The sequence below is a fragment of the Arachis stenosperma genome, chromosome 6 (assembly GCF_014773155.1).
Source record: "Arachis stenosperma cultivar V10309 chromosome 6, arast.V10309.gnm1.PFL2, whole genome shotgun sequence".
Lineage (NCBI taxonomy): Eukaryota > Viridiplantae > Streptophyta > Magnoliopsida > Fabales > Fabaceae > Arachis > Arachis stenosperma.
Window position 1 is genome coordinate 46,663,077 of NC_080382.1, and position 8,696 is coordinate 46,671,772.

At 40.7% G+C, this 8,696-nt stretch overlaps 1 non-coding gene across 1 annotated transcript; it reads left to right on the forward strand.

Moving 5' to 3' along the window:
- The first annotated feature begins 7,453 nt into the window (after nt 1-7,453).
- On the forward strand, nt 7,454-7,561 carry LOC130937583 (small nucleolar RNA R71). The gene has a single exon (XR_009068796.1). It is a non-coding gene; the product is annotated as a small nucleolar RNA R71 (small nucleolar RNA).
- Nucleotides 7,562-8,696: the final 1,135 nt, after the last annotated feature.

The following is an 8,696-nucleotide window of genomic DNA, read 5'->3' on the forward strand; positions in this document are numbered from 1 at the left end:
ATGACATAATGACAATGAGGATTGAGATACTTGTTGATATAGAAGAGGTGTTCCCTTTACTAATCTTCTGGCAAAATCCGTGCCTTCAGAAAATATCTCGCATACTCGAAAATCAGGGTTGTTACATTCTACCTTCCTAAAAGAAAATTTTGCCCTCAAAATTTCAGCCGCATGCAAAAATCCATCTTCAAGCAGTCTATTCCCTTCAAGCCATCCTGACGAAGATATCAGTTCGTTCCTTACAGCATCTAAATATCACATAGCCATGGCCATGGAGATCATAACAGCTATAAAAATAGTTGTGCCTGACACGAATTTGTCGTTCGGAACTCGATTAAACCATGCCTATTCACAGTCATTGAGGTCTTATCCGCACCAAACAATCCATATTAAGGTGATCAGTCTTAATATCTCAAGTTAAGTACGAACATTCCCAAAATGAGCACTCATAGACATTCATGCCAAATGTATCTTAAAGATACCCTAACAGCATGCGACACACAAGCAGAGTATGCAATGAAGCATAGTCAGTCCACTCCCCAGGCTCTATTGGGAACGAACTGCTCTGATACCAAATTGTAACGACCCAATTTCTTGTACGTCATGATCATACTAGAAACTGAGCGCTACCAACTTGTCTTCCTAATTATTATCTATTATTTATCATATGAGCCTGATTCGTTGTTAAAAACGTAGTTATTTTACGAGGTACTTTTTTTTAAAAAAACGTTTGGATTAAAAACAGAATCATTCATAAGCAATTCACAAATAATAATAGTTAAAACAGTTATAAACAACCACACATAAATACATCTCAAGCAGTTGATAACATTCCGTGATCCAGCTTTATTAGAACATAGACTGTTAGTTAAAACACCCCTAGATATAGCTAAATAATAACTATATACATATATATACATACAACATCCTAGGCCCTGGCCTGTTCAAGAAGTTCCTAAGCTGACGCCTAGGCTAGCCTAGACTCTATACTCACCTAGTCCCCCTAAACTACTAAAGCGAGGGAAAGTACGTTCTAAGTCTTCAAAACTCAAGTCAGGTGGATCGTCATCAAAAGGTGGAAGGTCGTATACTACTCCTCTGCACGATTGGTGCGCGAAATTGTGAACTATACTTTTTCACAACTCTCATAATCCCTGGTAATGGCTCCAAAAACTTGGTGCGCTCAATACCATGGCATTACACAACTTCGCACAACTAACCAGCAAGTGCACTGGGTCGTCCAAGTAATAAACCTTACGTGAGTAAGGGTCGATCCCACGGAGATTGTTAGTATTGAAGCAAGCTATGGTCATCTTGTAAATCTTAGTCAGGCAAACTCAGATATATATGGTGATGAACGAAAATAACATAAAAGATAAAGATAGTGATACTTATGTAACTCATTGGTAGGAACTTCAGATAAGCGCATGAAGATGCCTTCCCTTCCGTCTCTCTGCTTTCCTACTGTCTTCATCCAACCCTTCTTACTCCTTTCCATGGCAAGCTCGTATAGGGTCTCACTGTTGTCAGCAGCTACCTCCCATCCTCGCAGTGAAAGCTAATGCTCAATACTCTGTCACAGTACGGCCAATCACCGGTTCGGTTCCCTCCCCTACCGGAATAGAATAACTCTTTTGCGTCTGTCACTAACGCCCAGTAGGTTACAGGTTTGAAGCACGTCACAGTCATTCAGTCATTGAATCCTACTCAGAATACCACAGACAAGGTTAGACCTTCCGGATTCTCTTGAATGCTGCCATCAGTTCTTGCCTATACCACGAAGACTCTGATCTCACGGAATGGCTGGCTCGTTTGTCAGGCGAGCACTCGGTTGTCAGGCGATCAACCATGCATCGTGCAATCAGGAATCCAAGAGATATTCACTAAGCCTCAGATGCTTGTAGAACAAGAATGGTTGTCAGTCACCTTGTTCATGGGTGAGAATGGTGATGGGCGTCAATCATCACCTTCATCATGTTGAAGAACAAGTGATATCTTGGTAAAAGAACAAGTGGAATTGAATGGAAGAACAATAGTAATTGCATTAATACTCGAGGTACAGCAGAGCTCCACACCTTAATCTATGGTGTGTAGAAACTCCACCGTTGAAAATACATAAGCATAAGGTCTAGGCATGGCCGAATGGCCAGCCTCCCAATGATCTAAGAACTAAAATGTCCAAAGATGATCTAGAGATCTAAAGTGATCAAAAGATTTTTTTACAATAGTAAAAGGTCCTACTTATAAGAAACTAGTAGCCTAGGGTGTACAGAAATGAGTAAATGACATAAAAATCCTCTTCCGGGCCCACTTGGTGTGTGCTTGGGCTGAGCAATGAAGCAATTTCGTGTAGAGACTCTTCTTGGAGTTAAATGCCAGCTTTGGTGCCAGTTTGGGCGTTTAACTCCCATTTGGGTGCCAGTTCCAGCGTTTAACGCTGGGATTTCTTGAGGTGACTTTGAACGCCGGTTTGGGCCATCAAATCTTGGGCAAAGTATGGACTATTATATATTTCTGGAAAGCCCAGGATGTCTACTTTCCAACGCCGTTGAGAGCGCGCCAATTGGGCTTCTGTAGCTCCAGAAAATCCACTTCGAGTGCAGGGAGGTCAGAATCTAACAGCATCTGCAGTCCTTTTGAGTCTCAGAATCAGATTTTTGCTCAGGTCCCTCAATTTCAGCCAGAAAATACCTGAAATCACAGAAAAACACACAAACTCATAGTAAAGTCCAGAAAAGTGAATTTTAACTAAAAACTAATAAAAATATACTAAAAACTAACTAGATCATACTAAAAACATACTAAAAACAATGCCAAAAAGTATACAAATTATCCGCTCATCACAACACCAAACTTAAATTGTTGCTTGTCCTCAAGCAACTGAAAATCAAATAAGATAAAAAGAAGCGAATATGCAATGAATTCCAAAAACATCTGTGAAGATCAGTATTAATTAGATGAGCGGGGCTTTTACTTTTTGCCTCTGAACAGTTTTGGCATCTCACTCTATCCCTTGTAATTCAGAATGATTGGCTTCTTTAGGAACTCAGAATCCAGATAGTGTTAGTGATTCTCCTAGTAAAGTATGATGATTCTTGAACATAGCTATTTATTGAGTCTTGGCTGTGGCCCAAAGCACTCTGTCTTCCAGTATTACCACCGGATACATACATGCCACAGACACATAATTGGGTGAACCTTTTTAGATTGTGACTCAGCTTTGCTAAAGTCCCCAATTAGAGGTGTCCAGGGTTCTTAAGCACACTCTTATTTGCCTTGGATTACAACTTTATTCTTTCTTTTTCTTTCTTTTTCTCTTTCTTTTATTTTTTTTCTTTCGGTTTTTTTTTTCATTTGCTTTTTTTTTCGTTTTTGCAATGCTTTTTCTTGCTTCAAGAATCATTTTATTGATTTTTCAGATCCTCAGTAACATGTCTCCTTTTTCATCATTCTTTCAAGAGCCAACATTCATGAACCACAAATTCAAAAGACATATGCACTGTTTAAGCATACATTCAGAGAACAAAAATATTGCCACCACATCAAAATAATTAAACTATTATAAAATTCAAAATTCATGCAATTCTTTCCTTTTCAATTAAGCACGTTTTTATTAAGAGAGGTGATGGATTCATAGGACATTCATAACTTTAAGGCATAGACACTAAGATACTAATGATCATAAGACACAAACATGGATAAACATAAGCATTAAAATTCGAAAAACAGAAGAACAAATAACAAGGAAATCAAAGAACGGGTCCACCTTAGTGATGGTGGCTCTTTCTTCCTCTTGAAGATCCTATGGAGTGTTTGAGCTCCTCAATGTCTCTTCCTTGTCTTTGTTGCTCCTCCCTCATGATTCTTTGGTCTTCTCTAATTTCATGAAGGATGATGGAGTGTTCTTGATGCTCCACCCTCAGTTGTCCCATGTTGGAACTTAGTTCTCCTAGGGAGGTGTTTAGTTGCTCCCAATAGTTTTGTGGAGGAAAATTCATCCCTTGAGGAATCTCAGGGATCTCATGATGAGTGAGATCTCTTGTGTACTCCATCCTTTTCTTGGTGATGGGCTTGTCCTCATCAATGGGAATGTCTCCCTCTATGTCAACTCCAACTGAATAACAGAGGTGACAAATGAGATGAGGAAAGGCTAACCTTGCCAAGGTGGAGGTCTTGTCCGCCACCTTATAGAGTTCTTGGGCTATAACCTCATGAACCTCTATTTCTTCTCCAATCATGATACTATGGATCATGATGGCCCGGTCTATGGTAACTTCGGACCGGTTGCTAGTGGGGATGATTGAGCGTTGTATGAACTCTAACCATCCTCTAGCCACGGGCTTGAGGTCATGCCTTCTCAATTGGACCGGCTTTCCTCTTGAATCTTGCTTCCATTGTGCGCCCTCTTCACATATGGTTGTGAGGACTTGGTCCAACCTTTGATCAAAGTTGACCCTTCTAGTGTAAGGATGCTCATCTCCTTGCATCATAGGCAAGTTGAACGCCACCCTCACACTCTCCGGACTAAAATCCAAGTATTTCCCCCGAACCATAGTGAGATAATTCTTTGGATTCGGGTTCACACTTTGGTCATGGTTCTTTGTGATCCATGCATTGGCATAGAACTCTTGAACCATCAAGATTCCGACTTGTTGAATGGGGTTGGTAAGAACTTCCCAACCTCTTCTTCGGATCTCATGGCGGATCTCCGGATATTCACCCTTTTTGAGTGAAAAGGGGACCTCGGAGATCACCTTCTTCAAGGCCACAACTTCATAGAAGTGGTCTTGATGCACCCTTGAGAGGAATCTATCCATCTCCCATGACTCGGAGGTGGAAGCTTTTGCCTTCCCTTTCCTCTTTTTAGAGGTTTCTCCGGCCTTGGATGCCATAAATGGTTATGGAAAAACGAAAAAGCAACGCTTTTACCACACCAAACTTAAAATGTTTGCTCGTCCTCGAGCAAAAGAAGAAAGAAGAGAGTAGAAGAAGAAGAAATGAGGAAGAAGAGAGATGGTAGTGTGTTCGGCCAAAGAGGGGGAGAAGTGGTGTTTAGGTTGTGTGAAATTGAAGAGTTGAAGAAGGGTATTTATAGGAGAAAAGGGGGGTAAAGGTTCGGCCATTATGGGTGGGTTTGGGAGGGAAAGTGGTTTGAATTTGAAGGGTGAGGTTGGTGGGGATTTATGAAGGATGGATGTGAATGGTGAAGAGAAAGATGGGATTTGATAGGTGAAGGGTTTTTGGGGAAGAGGTGTTGAGGTGATTGGTGAATGGGGGAAGAAGAGAGAGAGTGATGGTAGGGTCCTGTGGGGTCCACAGATCCTGTAGTGTCAAGGAAAAGTCATCCCTGCACCAAATGTTGCTCAAAATCACGTTTTGAGCCATTTCTGGCGTTAAACACCGGGCTGGTGCCCATTCCTGGCGTTTAACGCCAGGTTCTTGCCCTTTACTGGCGTTTAACGCCAGTCTGGTGCCCCTTTCTGGCGTTAAACGCCCAGAAGGGTGCCAGACTGGGCGTTAAACGCCCAACAGCTAGCATTACTGGCGTTTGAACGCCAGCTTCTTCTCCTCCAGGGTGTGCTGTTTTTCTTCCTGTTTTTCATTCTGTTTTTGCTTTTTTCATTATTTTTGTGACTTCTTATGATCATCAACCTACAAAAAAGATAAAATAACAAAAGAAAATAATTAATTATAAAACATTGGGTTGCCTCCCAACAAGCGCTTCTTTAATGTCATTAGCTTGACAGAGGGCTCTCATGGAGCCTCAGAAATGCTCAGAACCGTGTTGAAACCTCCCAACACCAAACTTAGAGTTTGAATGTGGGGTTTCAACACCAAACTTAGAGTTTGGTTGTAGCCTCCCAACACCAAACTTAGAGTTTGACTGTGGGGGCTCTGTTTGGCTCTGTTTTGAGAGAAGCTCTTCATGCTTCCTCTCCATGATGACAGAGGGATGTCCTTGGGCCTTAAACATCAAGGATTTTTCATTCACTTGAATGATTAACTCTCCTCTGTCAACATCAATCACAGCCTTTGCTGTGGCTAGGAAGGGTCTGCCAAGGATGATGGATTCATCCATGCACTTCCCAGTCTCTAAGACTATGAAGTCAGTAGGGATGTAATGGTCTTCAATCTTCACCAAAACATTCTCTACAAGTCCATGAGCTTGTTTTCTTGAATTGTCTGCCATCTCTAATGAGATTCTTGCAGCTTGCACCTCAAAGATCCCTAATTTCTCCATTACAGAGAGGGGCATGAGGTTTATACTTGACCCTAAGTCACACAAGGCCTTCTTGAAGGTCATGGTGCCTATGGTACAAGGTATAGAAAACTTCCCAGGATCCTGCCTCTTTTGAGGCAGTTTCTGCCTAGACAAGTCATCCAGTTCTTTGGTGAGCAAGGGTGGTTCATCCTCCCAAGTCTCATTTCCAAATAACTTGTCATTCAGTTTCATGATTGCTCCAAGGTATTTAGCAACTTGCTCTTCAGTAACATACTCATCCTCTTCAGAGGAAGAATACTCATCAGAGCTCATGAATGGCAGAAGTAAGTCCAATGGAATCTCTATGGTCTCATTTTGAGCCTCAGATTCCCAAGGTTCCTCATTGAGGAACTCAGAGGAGATTGGTGCACGCCCATTGAGGTCTTCCTCAGTGGCGTCCACCTCCTCTCTTTCCTCCCAGAATTCGGCCATGGTTATGGCTTTGCACTCTCCTTTTGGATTTTCTTCTGTATTACTTGGGAGAGTACTAGGAGGGAGTTCAGTAACTTTCTTGCTCAGCTGACCAACTTGTCCTTCCAAATTTCTGATGGAGGACCTTGTTTCACTCATGAAACTTTGAGTGGTCTTTATTAGATCAGAGACCATTGTTGCTAAGTCAGAAGTATTCTGCTTAGAACTCTCTGTCTGTTGCTGAGGAGATGATGGAAAAGGCTTGCCATTGCTAAACCTGTTTCTTCCACCATTATTGTTATTGAAACCTTGTTGAGGTCTCTCTTGATTCTTCCATGAGAGATTTGGGTGATTTCTCCATGAAGAATTGTAGGTATTTCCATAGGGTTCTCCTAGGTAATTCACCTCTTCCATGGAAGGGTTCTCAGGATCATAAGCTTCTTCCTCAGATGAAGCTTCCTTAGTACTGCCAGGTGCATTTTGCATTCCAGACAGACTTTGAGAAATCAAATTGACTTGTTGAGTCAATATCTTGTTCTGAGCCAAAATGGCATTCAGAGTATCAATCTCAAGAACTCCTTTCTTCTGACTAGTCCCATTGTTCACAGGATTTCTTTCAGAAGTATACATGAATTGGTTATTTGCAACCATTTCAATTAGCTCTTGAGCTTCTGCAGGCGTCTTCTTCAGATGAAGAGATCCTCCAGCAGAGCTATCCAAAGACATCTTGGATAGTTCAGAGAGACCATCATAGAAAATACCTATGATGCTCCATTCAGAAAGCATGTCAGAAGGACATCTTCTGATTAATTGTTTGTATCTTTCCCAAGCTTCATAGAGGGATTCTCCATCCTTCTGTCTGAAGGTTTGGACTTCCACTCTAAGCTTACTCCATCTTTGTGGTGGAAAGAACTTTGCCAAGAAGGCATTGACTAGCTTTTCCCAAGAGTCCAGGCTTTCTTTAGGTTGAGAATCCAACCATATTCTAGCTCTGTCTCTTACAGCAAAAGGGAATAGCATCAGTCTATAGACCTCAGGGTTAACCCCATTAGTCTTGACTGTGTCACAGATTTGCAAGAATTCAGCTAAAAACTGATGAGGATCTTCCATTGGAAGTCCATGGAACTTGCAATTCTGTTGCATTAGAGAAACTAATTGAGGCTTAAGCTCAAAGTTGTTTGCTCCAATGGCAGGGATAGAGATGCTTCTCCCATAGAAATCAGGAGTAGGTGCAGTAAAGTCACCCAGCACCTTCCTTGCATTGTTGGCATTGTTGTTGTTTTCGGCTGCCATGTGTTCTTCTTCCTTGAAGAATTCGGTCAGGCCCTCTAAAGAGAGTTGTGCTTTGGCTTCTCTTAGCTTTCTCTTCAAGGTCCTTTCGGGTTCAGGATCAGCTTCAACAAGAATGCCTTTGTCTCTGCTCCTGCTCATATGAAAGAGAAGAGAAAAAGAAAATGTGGAATCCTCTATGTCACAGTATAGGGATTCCTTGAAATGTCAGAGGAAAAGAGAAATAGAAAGAAGAAGGAGAAGAAGAATTCGAACTTTAATTAGATAAGGTTCGAATTGTGCATTAAGAAGGAGTAGTACTCCATAAATAGAAGGATGTGGGAAGGAGGGAAGAGAATTTTCGAAAATTCAATTAAAAAGATGTTGATAATTTTCGAAAATTGAAAGTGGAAAAGAAATCAAGTGATTTTTGAAAAAGATTTTTAAAATTAGAAGTCAAAGAGATTTGATTGAAACTATTTTGAAAAAGATGTGGTTAAAAAGATTTGATTGAAAAGTTATGGTTTTAAAAAGATGTGATTGAGAAGATATGATTTGAAAACCATTTTAAAAGATATGATTTGAAAACAATTTGAAAAGATATGATTTTGAAAACAAATGACTTGCCTAACAAGAAAAGATATGATTCAAACATAAAACCTTTCTCAACAGAAAAGGCAACAAATTTGAGATGTTCAATCAAATCATTAATTGTTAGTAAGTATCTTTGAAAAAGGAAAGAAATTGATTTTGA